Genomic DNA, 19247 nt, shown 5'->3' on the forward strand with positions numbered 1-19247 from the left:
AGAGCTCCAGTGCGCCTGCACGGTCCGGTCTATCCAGAGCCAACTCTCCTTGTTTATCGTGAGGAGCCAAGGAGGAGACCAGAACCAGAGCCGGTGTTAGAGGTGAGCGAAGCAGAGACTGTGAAGGAGTTAATGGGGAAAGTGGAGGAGAGAGTAATGAGGGAGTTGCTAGCATGGTGCTATAGGTACGATATTCGTCCGACGGAGCGTGTCGGGGATTTAATGGCACCTGGGTCATCGCTCCATGCTCGTCCTGAGGTGCGTGTTAGTCGGCTGGTGAAAAATGTGCCAGCCTCACGCACCAGGCCTCCTGTGTACCTACCTAGCCTTGCACGTCCTGTGCCAGTCCTGCTCTCAGGCTCTCCAGTACACCTTCACGGTCCAGTCCATCCTGTGCCACCTTCACACACCAGTCCTCCGGTAGCAGCTCCCCGCACCAGGCTTCCTGTGCGTGTCCTCGATCCTGTAGCACCAGTTCCAGCACCACGCACCAGGCCGTCAGTGCGCCTCGCCTGTTCAGCACAGCCAGAGCCTTCCTTCCCTCCTGCGCTACTGGAGTCTCCTGTCTGTTCAGCGCTATCAGAGCCTTCCTTCCCTCCTGCGCTGTCGGAGTCTCCCGCCTGTTCAGCGCTATCAGAGCCTTCCTTCTCTACAGCGCTGCCGGAGCCTCCTGCCTGTTCGGAGCAGCCTGAGCTGCCAGTCTGCAGGGAGCTGTCAGTCTGCAAGGTGCTGTCAGTCTGCATGAAGCAACCAGAGCTGTCAGTCTGCAAGGAGCTGCCAGTCTGCAAGGAGCTGTCAGTCTGCAAGGAGCTGCCAGTCTGCAGGGTGCTGTCAGTCTGCATAAAGCAGCCAGAGCTTCCAGTCTGCAAAGAGCTGTCAGTCTGCAAGGAGCTGTCAGTCTGCAAGGAGCTGCCAGTCTGCAGGGTGCTGTCAGCCTGCATGGAGCAGTCAGAGCTGTCAGTCTGCAAGGAGCTGCCAGTCTGCATAGAGCAGCTAGATCCGCCAGTCAGCCATGATCTTCTAGATCTGCCAGTCAACCAGATTCTTCCAGATCTGCCAGTCAACCAGTCTCTTCCAGATCTGCCAGTCAACCAGTCTCTTCCAGATCTGCCAGTCAACCAGTCTCTTCCAAATCTGCCAGTCAACAAGTCTCTTCCAGATCTGCTAGTCAACCAGAATCTTCCAGATCCGCCAGCCAGCCAGGATCTACCGGAGCCTACTACCTACCTGAGCTTCATCTCAGTACTGGGCTTCCTCTCAGTACTGGGCTTCCTCTCAGTACTGGGCTTTGTCTCAGTACTGGGCTTCCCCTCAGTTCCGGGCTGCCCCTCAGTTCCGGGCTGCCCCTCAGTTCCGGGCTGCCTCTCAGTCTCGAGCTGCCCCTCAGTCCTGAGCTGCCCCTCAGTCGCGAGCTGGCCCTTAGTCCCGAGCTGCTCCTCAGTCCCGAGCTTCGCCTCAGTCCCGAGCTGCCTCAGTCCCGAGCTGCCCCTCAGTCCCGAGCTGTCCCTCAGTCCCGAGCTGCCCCTCAGTCATGAGCTGCTCCTCAGTTCAGTGGGGTTCTGGGTGAGGACTATTAGGTCATGGTCGGAGGCGAGGGTGGATTATCCCAGGACGCGAAGGGGAGGAACAATGACTTTAATGGAGTGGGGTCCACGTCCCTAGCCGGAACCGCCACCATGGACAGACGCCCACCCGGACCCTCCCTATGGTTTTGAGGTGCGTCCGGGAGTCCGCACCTTAGGGGGGTTCTGTCACGCCTTGGTCATTGTATTTTGTGTTTTCATTATATATTTGGTCAGGCCAGGGTGTGACATGGGTTTATATATTTTATTTTCGTATTGGGGTTTGTAGTTATTGGGATTGCGGCTGATTAGGGGTGTGTCTAGTATAGGCTTGGCTGCCTGAGGCGGTTCTCAATCAGAGTCAGGTGATTCTTGTTGTCTCTGATGGGGAACCGTATTTAGGTAGCCTGGGATTCACTGTGTATTTCGTGGGTGTTTGTTCCTGTCTCTGTGTAGTTTCACCAGATAGGCTGTAATTAGATTTCACGTTCCGTTTGTTGTTTTGTATTTTGTAATAGTTATTTCATGTATCGCGATCCTTCATTAAAGATCATGAGTAACCACCACGCTGCATTTCGGTCCGACTCTCTTTTGACAAACGAAGAACGCCGTTACAATTACATTGTGTGGCCAATGGGTTGTTATCAATTCAAGGGATCCATTTTACAACTGATTGTAAATAATACACTGCTGAATATGGACATGCTGAGTACTGTCTTTTTCCCATGAAATCACATTGAAATACAAGGTTATCTATTTCTTGAAGACTAAACAGCAAGCCTGAGTGACAAGCTGCAGACAAACCACACACACACACACACACACACACACAGCTCTGGTCTGAGTGGCCATTTAGAAATTTGGACGGCAGTTCACTGACCCTTCACTAACAAGACAGGCACACACACACACACACACTAACGAGGCACTAAGCCCTGCCATCCATCTGAGCACTTATCTCCTGACGACCGCTCGACCGCCGATTACACCACGGTTCACTAACATACAGTCCACGATACCTACAATAAGCAGAATTTCCTACTATGATGTATTTTCATTATCTTAAAAATGGAGGACTTTTTACACTTGCTCTACCCTCTGTACGAGCTGGAGGGAGAGTGGAACGATTCAGCTCACTTAAATAAATGACCTATCCAGACAGAATGGATATAAATACACTGTGCTTCCAACAGGTCCACTATATGGGGTTTACAATGGCCCAGCGATAATCAAATCCACAGACTATATACACTGTGTACTGGCAGGTCAACTCTGTAGGAGCGAGAGAGCAACAGAGACAGAGAGATAGACAGAGGGAGAGACACAGATAGAGAGATAGACAGAGAGAGAGACATAGAGAGAAAGACAGAGAGAGAGAGAGAGACAGATATTGAGGAAAAGACAGAGGTAGACAGATAGAGAGAAAGAGAGACAGACAGAGAATTTTAACATGTTTCCCGTGCCAATAAATCCCATAAATTGAAATTGAGAGAGACCGAGAGAGAGACAGAGACAGAAAGAGAGAGACAGACAGAGAGCCAGAGAGAGAGAGTTTTATGTGCTCCTACTCGAATGTGTTTTTAAAAAACTTATTCTGTACATAATGTTGCTGCTACCATCTCTTATGACCGAAAATAACTTCTGGATATCAGAACAGAGATTACTCACCACAAACTGCCTGAAGCTTTTTTTTCCTTTAACGAGTCCGGCGAGTCTGACGTGAAGGACATACTGCTTTCCCGGGAACAGGCCCAAATCCCCGTCATTTGCATGAAGAGAAGACGGAGAAAAAGAGGACGGAGGTCGGGCTGCACCTTCTGAGAATTTGTAAGCGATCTAATAAACCCCCACTGCCTTCTGTTCTAATACCTAACATGCAATCATTGGAAAATAAAACAGATGACCTACAAGGAAGATTAAACTACCAACAGGACATTAAAAATTGTAACATCTTATGCTTCACGGAGTCGTGGCTGAATGACGTCATTATCAACATACAGCTGGCTGGTTATACGCTGTATCGGCAGGAGAGAACAGCGGCGTCTGGTAAGACAAGGGGGGGGGGGGGACTATATAAACAGCTTCTACCCCCAAGCCATAAGACTCCTGAACATCTAATCAAATGGCTACCCAGACTATTTGCATTGCCCCCCTCCCTCTTTTACACCACTGCTACTCTCTGTTATCATCGATGCATAGTCACTTTAATAACTCTACCTACATATTACCTCAATTACCTCGACTAACCGGTGCCCAAGCACATTGAGTGTGCACCGGTACCCCCTGTATATAGTCTCGCTATTGTTGGTTAGGGGCTTGTAAGTAAGCATTTCACTGTAATGTAACCTGTTGTATTTGGCGCATGTGACTAATACAATTTGGTTTGATTTGATTTGAGAAAGAGACCACGAGAGAGAGTGATAGACAGAGAGAGACCGAGAGAAAGAGAGAGTGAGACAAAGAGAGAGATACTGTAGAGAGGAGACTGACAAACACTGTAGACTTCTCGACCACATTGCCACTCAATATAGGTAGGAGACATTTTGAAATACAATATGACATTCTGATTTGGGAAATATGTTGTTGAAATATTCGATTCAGCAACTTTTCAGTTACTGGCCCAAGGCTCTAACCACTAGGCTACCTGCCACCCCATGATGTTACACAAATCATAGTTGTGGTTAATTCCATTTGAAACCCAACATTCCTGTTAATTCTTTCACCTCCAAAGAGAAGAGGCAGATCATGAGAGCAGAGCTGAACCTGAGCGTTGATCTCGACCTGAATGATCCTGCTGGGATGGAGGCCATCTGTCAGCAGGCACGTCTCAACCTCGTCATCAACAACCAGCTCACTAACAACTTACACAGTCACTTGAAATAAAATGGTGACCAACATATAGACAGAGACAGAGTAGACCTACACTATTAAGAGATTTTATGTCACTGAATCATGTAATTAGAGACTCTTTCTGTTGTTTGAATAAAGACGAATCGGGAGGATGAAGGAAAGACTGGAGGAAACTTCAGACTGACATGAAGTAGGAAGCCAGATGGAAAAGTCTTCCACAAGAAAGAATTAGGTTCTAAGAAGGAAAATAACAAACCAAGAATCACGAAGCGAAAACTATAAATTTGTGGAAATGTTGTCATTTGAAAATGCTCTTCCTATTTTCCTCTGGCAGGCTCGGATGTTTACGGTTGTTCTCAACTTCTCCCGGAGGCTGGAATTCAATTAGCCTATACTGTTTTGTACTCTTTTTGTTGTTGTGACCAGTGTGTGGTAGTAGTAGTTGTTTTTCAGAAAGTAGGTCCACCTGTTACTTGACACCAGAAGGTGATGGATAATATGATTTATCACACACGATAATAACAAGGAGTCGATGTTACTTCTGTACTTCTGAATCTCTTGTATTACAACTCTAAACTGAAGATATATCTTATATATAAAATATATGATAAATGTCCTTCTCTTTGAAAATAGATATACAACGGAAGTTCATTAAGATTATTTAATTGTGTCAACGTGCATCTGTACCAGGATAGAAATGGTTTCATTCTAAGAGATCAAATCAAATCCAATCTTATTTGTCACATGCACCGAATACAACAGGTAGACCTTACAGTGAAATGCTTACTTACAAGCCCTTAACCAACAATGCAGTTAAGAAAAATACCTAAAGAAAAAAATAAAATAAAAGTAAGAAATAATTAAAGAGCATCAGCAAAATAACAATAGCGAGGCTATGAACAGGGTACCGGAAACGAGTCAGATGTAACCTTCTTATTTGATTGAATACCCACTTGGGTAACAGTTTACTTAGATAGAATTCTGAGCTCAAACTACGATGTCAATTGATTTAAAGATATAAAAGACTGAAGGGTAAAATGTTAAACAGTTTTATTTTGATGAATAAAGGAGACCCTGAACAGCATGGTAGTTTTCCCCTGAGTGAGCTCTATTCACAGTGCTACACTCACAGGTAGCAACACACACGGCACGCTGCCTTTGTTAACGTGAGAGCGTTTGTCTGCATGCGGTGCAAGCTGGGGGTTCAAATCTGATCAAATCAATCACATTTTATTTGTCACATACTTCATAAACAACAGGTGTAGACTAACAGTGAAATTATTCATTTTTAACTCTTCCAACAATGCAGAGTTAAAGATAAAACCAATAATAAATATAAATAGTTACACAAGGAATAAAATACACAGGGAATAACAATAACAAGTCAAAATAACATGGCTATATACAGGAAGTAGACAATAACATGGCTATATACAGGAAGTAGACAATAACATGGCTATATACAGGGAGTAGACAATAACATGGCTATATACAGGAAGTAGACAATAACATGGCTATATACAGGGAGTAGACAATAACATGGCTATATACAGGAAGTAGACAATAACATGGCTATATACAGGAAGTAGACAATAACATGGCTATATACAGGGAGTAGACAATAACATGGCTATATACAGGAAGTAGACAATAACATGGCTATATACAGGAAGTAGACAATAACATGGCTATATACAGAGAGTAGACAATAACATGACTATATACAGAGAGTAGACAATAACATGACTATATACAGGAAGTAGACAATAACATGGCTATATACAGGAAGTAGACAATAACATGGCTATATACAGGAAGTAGACAATAACATGGCTATATACAGGAGTAGACAATAACATGGCTATATACAGGAAGTAGACAATAACATGGCTATATACAGGAAGTAGACAATAACATGGCTATATACAGAGAGTAGACAATAACATGGCTATATACAGGAAGTAGACAATAACATGGCTATATACAGGAAGTAGACAATAACATGACTATATACAGGAAGTAGACAATAACATGGCTATATACAGGAAGTAGACAATAACATGGCTATATACAGGAAGTAGACAATAACATGGCTATATACAGGAGTAGACAATAACATGGCTATATACAGGAAGTAGACAATAACATGGCTATATACAGGAAGTAGACAATAACATGGCTATATACAGAGAGTAGACAATAACATGGCTATATACAGGAGTAGACAATAACATGGCTATATACAGGAAGTAGACAATAACATGGCTATATACAGGGAGTAGACAATAACATGGCTATATACAGGAAGGAGACAATAACATGGCTATATACAGGAAGTAGACAATAACATGGCTATATACAGGAAGGAGACAATAACATGGCTATATACAGGAAGGAGACAATAACATGGCTATATACAGGAAGGAGACAATAACATGGCTATATACAGGAGTAGACAATAACATGGCTATATACAGGAAGTAGACAATAACATGGCTATATACAGGAAGTAGACAATAACATGACTATATACAGGAAGGAGACAATAACATGGCTATATACAGGAAGTAGACAATAACATGGCTATATACAGGAAGTAGACAATAACATGGCTATATACAGGAAGTAGACAATAACATGGCTATATACAGGAAGTAGACAATAACATGACTATATACAGGAAGTAGACAATAACATGGCTATATTAGACAATAACATCTATTCCAGGAAGTAGACAATAACATTCCTATATACAGGAAGGAGACAATAACATGGCTATATACAGGAAGAGACAATAACATGGCTATATACAGGAAGGAGACAATAACATGGCTATCCTTCCAAGTAGACAATAACATGACTATATACAGGAAGGAGACAATAACATGACTATATACAGGAAGGAGACAATAACATGGCTATATACAGGGAGTAGACAATAACATGGCTATATACAGGAAGTAGACAATAACATGGCTATATACAGGAAGTAGACAATAACATGGCTATATACAGGGAGTAGACAATAACATGGCTATATACAGGAGTAGACAATAACATGGCTATATACAGGAAGTAGACAATAACATGGCTATATACAGGAAGTAGACAATAACATGGCTTTATACAGGGAGTAGACAATAACATGACTATTACAGGGAGTAGAAAATAACATGGCTATATACAGGAAGCAGAAAATAACATGACTATATACAGGAAGTAGAACATAACATGGTAGAAAATAACATGGCTATATACAGGGGTGTGCGTGTGTATGTTGGGGTGTCAGTGTGTGTGTGTGTGTGTGTGTGTGTGTGTGTGTGTGTGTGTGTGTGTGTGTGTGTGTGTGTGTGTGTGTGTGTGTGTGTGTGTGTGTGTGTGTGTGTGTGTGTGTGTGTGTGTGTGTGTGTGTGTGTGTGTGTGAGGTGTCAGTGTAAGTACGTGTCAGTGTGTGGGTAGAGTCCAGTATGTGGCAGTGTGTGGCAGTGTGTGGGTAGAATCCAGTGTGTGGGTAGAGTCCAGTGTGTGGGTAGAGTCCAGTATGTGTCAGTGTGTGGCAGTGTGTGGGTAGAATCCAGTGTGTGGGTAGAGTCCAGTGTGTGGGTAGAGTCCAGTATGTGGCAGTGTGTGGGTAGAGTCCAGTGTGTGGCAGTGTGTGGGTAGAGTCCAGTATGTGTCAGTGTGTGGCAGTGTGTGGGTAGAATCCAGTGTGTGGCAGTGTGTGGGTAGAGTCCAGTATGTGTCAGTGTGTGGCAGTGTGTGGGTAGAATCCAGTGTGTGGGTAGAGTCCAGTGTGTGGGTAGAGTCCAGTATGTGGCAGTGTGTGGCAGTGTGTGGCAGTGTGTGGGTAGAGTCCAGTGTGTGGCAGTGTGTGGGTAGAGTCCAGTATGTGTCAGTGTGTGGCAGTGTGTGGGTAGAATCCAGTGTGTGGCAGTGTGTGGGTAGAGTCCAGTATGTGTCAGTGTGTGGCAGTGTGTGGGTAGAGTCCAGTATGTGTCAGTGTGTGGCAGTGTGTGGGTAGAGTCCAGTGTGGGTAGAGTCCAGTGTGTGGCAGTGTGTGGGTAGAGTCCAGTATGTGTCAGTGTGTGGCAGTGTGTGGGTAGAGTCCAGTGTGTGGCAGTGCTCTTTAGCAATCTTGTTTCGTAGTCTTAAGGCTTTGTAGTAGAAGCTGTTCAGGGTCCTTTTGGTTCCAGACTTGCATCGTTACCGCTTGCCATGCGGTAGCAGAGTGAACAGTCTATGGCTTGGTGGCCGGAGTCTTTGTCTATTTGTCTATCTTCCTCTGACACCACCTGGCATAGAGTTCCTGGATGGCAGGGAGCTCTGCCCCAGTGATGTACTGGGCTGTCCTCACCACCCGCTTGACCCTATCCCCCCTCTCTTCTCCAGACCATTTCCGGAGACCTTCTCCCTTACCTCACCTCGCTCATCAACTCATCCCTGACCGCTGGCTACGTCCCTTCCGTCTTCAAGAGAGCGAGAGTTGCACCCCTTCTGAAAAAACCTACACTCGATCCCTCCGATGTCAACAACTACAGACCAGTATCCCTTCTTTCTTCTCTCTCCAAAACTCTTGAACGTGCCGTCCTTGGCCAGCTCTCCCGCTATCTCTCTCAGAATGACCTTCTTGATCCAAATCAGTCAGGTTTCAAGACTAGTCATTCAACTGAGACTGCTCTTCCCTGTATCACGGAGGCGCTCCGCACCGCTAAAGCTAACTCTCTCTCCTCTGCTCTCATCCTTCTAGACCTATCGGCTGCCTTCGATACTGTGAACCATCAGATCCTCCTCTCCACCCTCTCCGAGTTGGGCATCTCCGGCGCGGCCCACGCTTGGATTGCGTCCTACCTGACAGATCGCTCCTACCAGGTGGCGTGGCGAGAATCTGTCTCCTCACCACGCGCTCTCACCACTGGTGTCCCCCAGGGCTCTGTTCTAGGCCCTCTCCTATTCTCGCTATACACCAAGTCACTTGGCTCTGTCATAACCTCACATGGTCTCTCCTATCATTGCTATGCAGACGACACACAATTAATCTTCTCCTTTCCCCCTTCTGATGACCAGGTGGCGAATCGCATCTCTGCATGTCTGGCAGACATATCAGTGTGGATGACGGATCACCACCTCAAGCTGAACCTCGGCAAGACGGAGCTGCTCTTCCTCCCGGGAAGGACTGCCCGTTCCATGATCTCGCCATCACGGTTGACAACTCCATTGTGTCCTCCTTCCAGAGCGCTAAGAACCTTGGCGTGATCCTGGACAACACCCTGTCGTTCTCAACTAACATCAAGGCGGTGGCCCGTTCCTGTAGGTTCATGCTCTACAACATCCGCAGAGTACGACCCTGCCTCACACAGGAAGCGGCGCAGGTCCTAATCCAGGCACTTGTCATCTCCCGTCTGGATTACTGCAACTCGCTGTTGGCTGGGTTCTCTGCCTGTGCCATTAAACCCCTACAACTCATCCAGAACGCCGCAGCCCGTCTGGTGTTCAACCTTCCCAAGTTCTCCCACGTCACCCCGCTCCTCCGCTCTCTCCACTGGCTTCCAGTTGAAGCTCGTATCCGCTACAAGACCATGGTGCTTGCCTACGGAGCTGTGAGGGGAACGGCACCTCAGTACCTCCAGGCTCTGATCAGGCCCTACACCCAAACAAGGGCACTGCGTTCATCCACCTCTGGCCTGCTCGCCTCCCTACCACTGAGGAAGTACAGTTCCCGCTCAGCCCAGTCAAAACTGTTCGCTGCTCTGGCCCCCAATGGTGGAACAAACTCCCTCACGACGCCAGGACAGCGGAGTCAATCACCACCTTCCGGAGACACCTGAAACCCCACCTCTTTAAGGAATACCTAGGATAGGATAAAGTAATCCTTCTCACCCCCCTTTTAAGATTTAGATGCACTATTGTAAAGTGGCTGTTCCACTGGAACTCATAAGGTGAATGCACCAATTTGTAAGTCGCGATCTGTCAGGTAGGACGCAATGTAAGCGTGGGCCGTTCCGGAGATGCCCAACTCGGAGAGGGTGGAGAGGAGGATCTGATGGTTCACAGTATCGAAGGCAGCCGATAGGTCTAGAAGGATGAGAGCAGAGGAGAGAGAGTTAGCTTTAGCAGTGCGGAGCGCCTCCGTGATACAGAGAAGAGCAGTCTCAGTTGAATGACTAGTCTTGAAACCTGACTGATTTGGATCAAGAAGGTCATACACACTGGGGTTAGGCAGGGTATTATCATCTATAAGGCAATACACACTGGGGTTAGGCAGGGTATTATCATCTATAAGGCAATACACACTGGGGTTAGGCAGGGTATTATCATCTACAAGGCAAGACACACTGGGGTTAGGCAGGGTATTATCATCTATAAGGCAATACACACTGGGGTTAGGCAGGGTATTATCATCTATAAGGCAATACACACTGGGGTTAGGCATGGTATTATCATCTATAAGGCAATACACACTGGGGTTAGGCAGGGTATTATCATCTATAAGGCAATACACACTGGGGTTAGGCAGGGTATTATCATCTATAAGGCAATACACACTGGGGTTAGGCAGGGTATTATCATCTATAAGGCAATACACACTGGGGTTAGGCAGGGTATTATCATCTATAAGGCAATACACACTGGGGTTAGGCAGGGTATTATCAATAGGACTATGCCCAATGCCCCTAGAAATGATCAAACAAACTATACCATATAAAGCACTTTGTGGGGAGGTGTTCGGTAGAGCTGGGTCCAAATGGCAATTGCTTTCTTTCAAGGTCAGAGTGTGAGGTTATAGTGTTGAGACGAGTGAGATGGCCTGGTGTGGTGTTAGGGAATGCACCATCGTCATTGTGATACACTGTGTGTGTGTCAGTGTGTGTCGTCCTGCCCAGCCCAGCCCAGTGTGCGTCAAGCCCCAGCGTTAGTGTGTGTCGTCCAGCCCCAGGAAATACCAAAAATACCAAAGAGAAGAAACGACCGAAAACAGTTCTGGCTGGTTGAGGCACACAACAGAAAACAATCATCCACGAAACACAATAGAAAATAGGCTCCCTAAATATGGTTTTCAATCAGGGACAACGATTGACAGCTGCCTCTGATTGAGAACCATACCAGGCCAAACACAGAAATAGCAAATCATAGAAAAAGGAACATAGACAACCCACCCAACTCACGCCCTGACCATACTAAAACAAAGACATAATAAAAGACAACCCACCCAACTCACGCCCTGACCATACTAAAACAAAGACATAATAAAAGACAACCCACCCAACTCACGCCCTGACCATACTAAAACAAAGACATAATAAAAGACAACCCACCCAACTCACGCCCTGACCATACTAAAACAAAGACATAATAAAAGACAACCCACCCAACTCACGCCCTGACCATACTAAAACAAAGACATAATAAAAGACAACCTACCCAACTCACGCTCTGACTATACTAAAACAAAGACATAACAAAAGAACTAAGGTCCGAACGTGACACACATATGTTTCCCCTCCATGATATGCTCGTAGTTCACACTCCCCTGTTGGTGTCAAGACGGAGCCATCCTACAGCCTTCGCCTTGCTTGGTTGTGGCTTTGTATCTCCATCCTACATTACTTACGTAACGTCTCTGTAGACAAGTATGTTAACAGTTCAGCCACTGTCTAGCTGGCGTTTGATAGTGCTGCTTGGATCATAACCACAGTTATCACATGTTAGTGGGGCTTTAAGTTTGTCAACCATTTATCTTTGCCACTTTGAATATAATTGACATTTGTCATGTTGTTTTCCTTGCACCATGCCGTCAGAGTACCTACCTCCTCCCTGGAGGCTGTCTCGCAGTTGTTGGTAATCAGGCCTAATACTGTCGTGCAGAGAACTTGATGATGGTATAGAGGGAGTACAGGGACTGAGGACGCACCGTAGTGGGGTCCCCTGTTGAGGATCAGTATGGAGGAGCTAATGTTGCCTCCCTCGGCCCGTCAGGAAGTCCAGGACCCAGTTGCATAGGGAGGAGTTCAGTCCCAGGGCTGTGAGCTTTGTGGTGAACTTAGAAGGCGCTATAGTGTTGAAGGCCGAGTTGTAGTCGATGAACAGCATCCTAACATACGCATTCCTCTTGTCCAGGTGGGTGAGGGCAGTGTGCAGGGCAATGGCGATTACGTCGTCCGTGAATGTTGAGTGTATCAGGGACGGAGGAGAACTGGAGAATGTTGAGTGTGTCGGGGACGGAGGAGAACTGGAGAAGGTTGAGTGTGTCGGGGACGGAGGAGAACTGGAGAATGTTGAGTGTGTCGGGGACGGAGGAGGTGATAAGGTCTTTGACTAGCCCCTCGAAGCCCTTCATGATGAGGGAATTGAGGGCTACTGGTCGCTAGTCATTCAGTTCACTTACTTTCCCTTTCTTGGGCACAGATAGTGGACATCATGAAGCAGGTGGGGATAACGGCCTGAGCTAGAGAGAGTGCGTGCGTGTGTGGTGTGTGTGTGTATGTGTGTTTGTGTGTGTTTGTTTGTGTCAGTGCCACTCATACATCATGCAGGTCGTTAGGAGAGGATCAGCCTGGACCTTTGGCTGCGGCACCACCGAGCACCACGGACCACTGCCGACAGAGCACAGTGAAAAGCCCAGCTCTGTCACTCAGACCACTATTAACCTGGTTTATCTACCTCCGGCCCCACTGCCTCAGTCACGCACATATCTTCTCTTCCGTCCTGGGTTCCTAATGAATAATAGATGAAGCTGAGCTCAGCGTTCAGATATTAATGGGGCTGAAAAACACAGACATACTGCTCTGACAGACATACTGCTGATAGTCATACAGCTCTGACAGACATACTGCTGATAGTCATACTGCTCTGAAAGACATACTGCTGACAGTCATACTGCTCTGACAGTCATACTGCTCTGACAGACATACTGCTGACAGTCATACTGCTCTGAAAGACATACTGCTGACAGTCATACTGCTGACAGTCATACTGCTCTGACAGTCATACTGCTCTGACAGACATACTGCTGATAGTCATACTGCTGACAGTCATAATGCTCTGACAGTCATACTGCTCTGACAGACATACTGCTGACAGTCATACTGCTCTGAAAGACATACTGCTCTGACAGTCATACTGCTGACAGTCATACTGCTGATAGTCATACTGCTGACAGTCAAACTGCTCTGACAGTCATACTGCTCTGACAGTCATACTGCTCTGACAGTCATACTGCACTGACAGTCATACTGCTGACAGTCATACTGCTCTGAAAGACATACTGCTCTGACAGTCATACTGCTCTGACATTCATACTGTTCTGACAGTCATAATGCTGACAGTCATACTGCTCTGACAGTCATACTGCTCTGACAGTCATACTGCTCTGACAGTCATACTGCTGACAGTCATACTGCTCTGACAGTCATACTGCTCTGACAGTCATACTGCTGACAGTCATACTGCTGACAGTCATAATGCTGACAGTCATAATGCTGACAGTCATACTGCTAACAGTCATACTGCTGACAGTCATACTGCTCTGACAGTCATACTGCTCTGACAGTCATACTGCTCTGACAGACATACTGCTCTGACAGTCATACTGCTCTGACAGTCATACTGCTGACAGTCATAATGCTCTGACATTCATACTGCTCTGACAGTCATACTGCTGACAGTCATACTGCTCTGACAGTCATACTGCTGACAGTCATACTGCTCTGACAGTCATACTGCTGACAGACATACTGCTCTGACAGTCATACTGCTGACAGACATACTGCTCTGACAGTCATACTGCTGAAAGTCATACTGCTGACAGACATACTGCTCTGACAGTCATACTGCTGACAGACATACTGCTGACAGACATACTGCTCTGACAGTCATACTGCTGACAGACATACTGCTGACAGACATACCGCTCTGACAGACATACTGCTGACAGTCATACTGCTCTGACAGTCATACTGCTAACAGTCATACTGCTGACAGTCATACTGCTTTGACAGTCATACTGCTCTGACAGTCATACTGCTCTGACAGTCATACTGCTGACAGTCATAATGCTGACAGTCATACTGCTCTGACAGTCATACTGCTAACAGTCATACTGCTGACAGTCATACTGCTCTGACAGACATACTGCTAATAGTCATACTGCTCTTACAGACATACTGCTCATAGTCATACTGCTCTGACAGACATACTGCTGATAGTCATAATGCTGACAGTCATACTGATCTGACAGTCATACTGCTCTGACAGACATACTGCTGACAGTCATACTGCTCTGAAAGACATACTGCTAACAGTCATACTGCTGACAGTCATAATGCTCTGACAGTCATACTGCTCTGACAGACATACTGCTGACAGTCATACTGCTCTGAAAGACATACTGCTCTGACAGTCATACTGCTGACAGTCATACTGCTGATAGTCATACTGCTGACAGTCAAACTGCTCTGACAGTCATACTGCTCTGACAGACATACTGCTGACAGTCATACTGCACTGACAGTCATACTGCTGACAGTCATACTGCTCTGAAAGACATACTGCTCTGACAGTCATACTGCTCTGACATTCATACTGCTCTGACAGTCATAATGCTGACAGTCATACTGCTCTGACAGTCATACTGCTCTGACAGTCATACTGCTGACAGTCATACTGCTCTGACAGTCATACTGCTCTGACAGTCATACTGCTGACAGTCATACTGCTGACAGTCATAATGCTGACAGTCATAATGCTGACAGTCATACTGCTAACAGTCATACTGCTGACAGTCATACTGCTCTGACAGTCATACTGCTCTGACAGTCATACTGCATCTGCTCTGACAGACATACTGCTCTGACAGTCATGACAGCTCTGACAGTCATACTGCTGACAGTCATAATGCTCTGACATTCATACTGCTCTGACATTCATACTGCTCTGACAGTCATACTGCTCTGACAGTCATACTGCTGACAGTCATACTGCTCTGACAGTCATACTGCTGACAGACATACTGCTCTGACAGTCATACTGCTGACAGACATACTGCTCTGACAGTCATACTGCTGAAAGTCATACTGCTGACAGACATACTGCTCTGACAGTCATACTGCTGACAGACATACTGCTGACAGACATACTGCTCTGACAGTCATACTGCTGACAGACATACTGCTGACAGACATACATACATACTGCTCTGACAGACATACTGCTGACAGTCATACTGCTCTGACAGTCATACTGCTAACAGTCATACTGCTGACAGTCATACTAACAGTCATACTGCTGACAGTCATACTGCTCTGACAGTCATACTGCTCTGACAGTCATACTGCTGACAGTCATAATGCTGACAGTCATACTGCTCTGACAGTCATACTGCTAACAGTCATACTGCTGACAGTCATACTGCTGACAGTCATACTGCTCTGACAGACATACTGGTGATAGTCATACTGCTCTTACAGACATACTGCTCATGGTCATACTGCTCTGACAGACATACTGCTGATAGTCATAATGCTGACAGTCATACTGATCTGACAGTCATACTGCTCTGACAGACATACTGCTGACAGTCATACTGCTCTGAAAGACATACTGCTGACAGTCATAGTCATACTGCTCTGACAGTCATACTGAACTGACATACAGTCATACTGACAATCATACTCTGACAGTCATACTGCTCTGACAGACATACTGCTGACAGTTATACTGCTCCTAAAGACATACTGCTGACAGTCATACTGCTCTGAAAGACATACTGCTCTGACAGTCATACTGCTAACAGTCATACTGCTGACAGTCATACTGCTGACAGTCATACTGCTCTGACAGACATAATGCTGAAAGAAAGTCATACTGACAGCTCATACTGCTGACAGACATACTGCTGATAGTCATACTGACAGTCCTCTGACAGACATACTGATGATAGTCATACTGCTGACAGTCATACTGCTCTGACAGTCATACTGCTGACAGTCATACTGCTCTGACAGTCATACTGCTGACAGACATACTGCTCTGAAAGACATACTGCTAACAGTCATACTGCTGACAGTCATACTGCTGACAGTCATACTGCTCTGACAGTCATACTGCTCTGACAGACATACTGCTGACAGTTATACTGCTCTGAAAGACATACTGCTGACAGTCATACTGCTCTGAAAGACATACTGCTGACAGTCATACTGCTCTGAAAGACATACTGCTCTGACAGTCATACTGCTGACAGTCATACTGCTAAAAGTCATACTGCTCTGACAGTCATACTGCTCTGACAGTCATACTGCTCTGACAGTCATATTGCTCTGAAAGACATACTGCTCTGAAAGACATACTGCTCTGACAGTCATACTGCTGAAAGACATACTGCTCTGACAGTCATACTGCTAACAGACAGGCATACTGCATACTGCTGACAGTCATACTGCTAACAGTCATACTGCTCTGACAGTCATACTGCTCTGACAGTCATACTGCTGACAGGCATACTGCTGTCATAACAGTCATACTGCTGCTCTGACAGTCATACTGCTCTGACAGTCATACTGCTCTGACAGTCATACTGCTCTGACAGTCATACTGCTCTGACATTCATACTGCTCTGACAGTCATAATGCTGACAGTCATACTGCTCTGACAGTCATACTGCTCTGACTGTCATACTGCTGACAGTCATACTGCTCTGACAGTCATACTGCTCTGACAGTCATACTGCTGACAGTCATACTGCTGACAGTCATAATGCTGACAGTCATACTGCTAACAGTCATACTGCTGACAGTCATACTGCTGACAGTCATACTGCTCTGACAGTCATACTGCTCTGACAGTCATACTGCTCTGACAGACATACTGCTCTGACAGACATACTGCTGACAGTCATAATGCTCTGACATTCATACTGCTGACAGTCATACTGCTGACAGTCATAATGCTCTGACATTCATACTGCTCTGACATTCATACTGCTCTGACAGTCATACTGCTCTGACAGTCATACTGCTGACAGTCATACTGCTCTGACAGTCATACTGCTGACAGACATACTGCTCTGACAGTCATACTGCTGACAGACATACTGCTCTGACAGTCATACTGCTGAAAGTCATACTGCTGACAGACATACTGCTCTGACAGTCATACTGCTGACAGACATACTGCTGACAGACATACTGCTCTGACAGTCATACTGCTGACAGACATACTGCTGACAGACATACCGCTCTGACAGACATACTGCTCTGACAGACATACTGCTCTGACAGTCATACTGCTCTGACAGTCATACTGCTAACAGTCATACTGCTGACAGTCATACTGCTAACAGTCATACTGCTGACAGTCATACTGCTTTGACAGTCATACTGCTCTGACAGTCATACTGCTGACAGTCATAATGCTGACAGTCATACTGCTCTGACAGTCATACTGCTAACAGTCATACTGCTGACAGTCATACTGCTGACAGTCATACTGCTCTGACAGACATACTGGTGATAGTCATACTGCTCTTACAGACATACTGCTCATAGTCATACTGCTCTGACAGACATAATGCTGATAGTCATAATGCTGACAGTCATACTGATCTGACAGTCATACTGCTCTGACAGACATACTGCTGACAGTCATACTGCTCTGAAAGACATACTGCTAACAGTCATACTGCTGACAGTCATACTGCTGACAGTCAAACTGCTCTGACAGTCATACTGCTCTGAACGACATACTGCTGATAGTCATACTGCTGACAATCATACTGTTCTGACAGTCATACTGCTCTGACAGACATACTGCTGACAGTTATACTGCTCCTAAAGACATACTGCTGACAGTCATACTGCTCTGAAAGACATACTGCTCTGACAGTCATACTGCTAACAGTCATACTGCTGACAGTCATACTGCTGACAGTCATACTGCTCTGACAGACATAATGCTGAAAGTCATACTGCTCTGACAGACATACTGCTGATAGTCATACTCCTCTGACAGACATACTGATGATAGTCATACTGCTGACAGTCATACTGCTCTGACAGTCATACTGCTGACAGTCATACTGCTCTGACAGTCATACTGCTGACAGACATACTGCTCTGAAAGACATACTGCTAACAGTCATACTGCTGACAGTCATACTGCTCTGACAGTCATACTGCTCTGACAGACATACTGCTGACAGTTATACTGCTCTGAAAGACATACTGCTGACAGTCATACTGCTCTGAAAGACATACTGCTGACAGTCATACTGCTCTGAAAGACATACTGCTCTGACAGTCATACTGCTGACAGTCATACTGCTAAAAGTCATACTGCTCGGACAGTCATACTGCTCTGACAGTCATATTGCTCTGAAAGACATACTGCTCTGAAAGACATACTGCTCTGACAGTCATACTGCTGACAGTCATACTGCTAACAGTCATACTGCTCTGACAGTCATACTGCTCTGACAGTCATACTGCTCTGACAGTCATACTGCTAACAGTCATACTGCTGACAGTCATACTGCTCTGACAGTCATACTGCTCTGACAGACATACTGCTCTGACAGTCATACTGCTGACAGTCATACTGCTCTGACAGTCATACTGCTAACAGTCGTACTGCTCTGACAGTCATATTGCTCTAACAGACATACTGCTCTGACAGTCATACTGCTCTGAAAGACATACTGCTAACAGTCATACTGCTAACAGTCATACTGCTGACAGTCATACTGCTCTGACAGTCATACTGCTCTGACAGACATACTGCTGACAGTTATACTGCTCTGAAAGACATACGGCTGACAGTCATACTGCTCTGAAAGACATACTG

Source organism: Oncorhynchus keta, chromosome 1 (genome assembly GCF_023373465.1).
Source record: "Oncorhynchus keta strain PuntledgeMale-10-30-2019 chromosome 1, Oket_V2, whole genome shotgun sequence".
Lineage (NCBI taxonomy): Eukaryota > Metazoa > Chordata > Actinopteri > Salmoniformes > Salmonidae > Oncorhynchus > Oncorhynchus keta.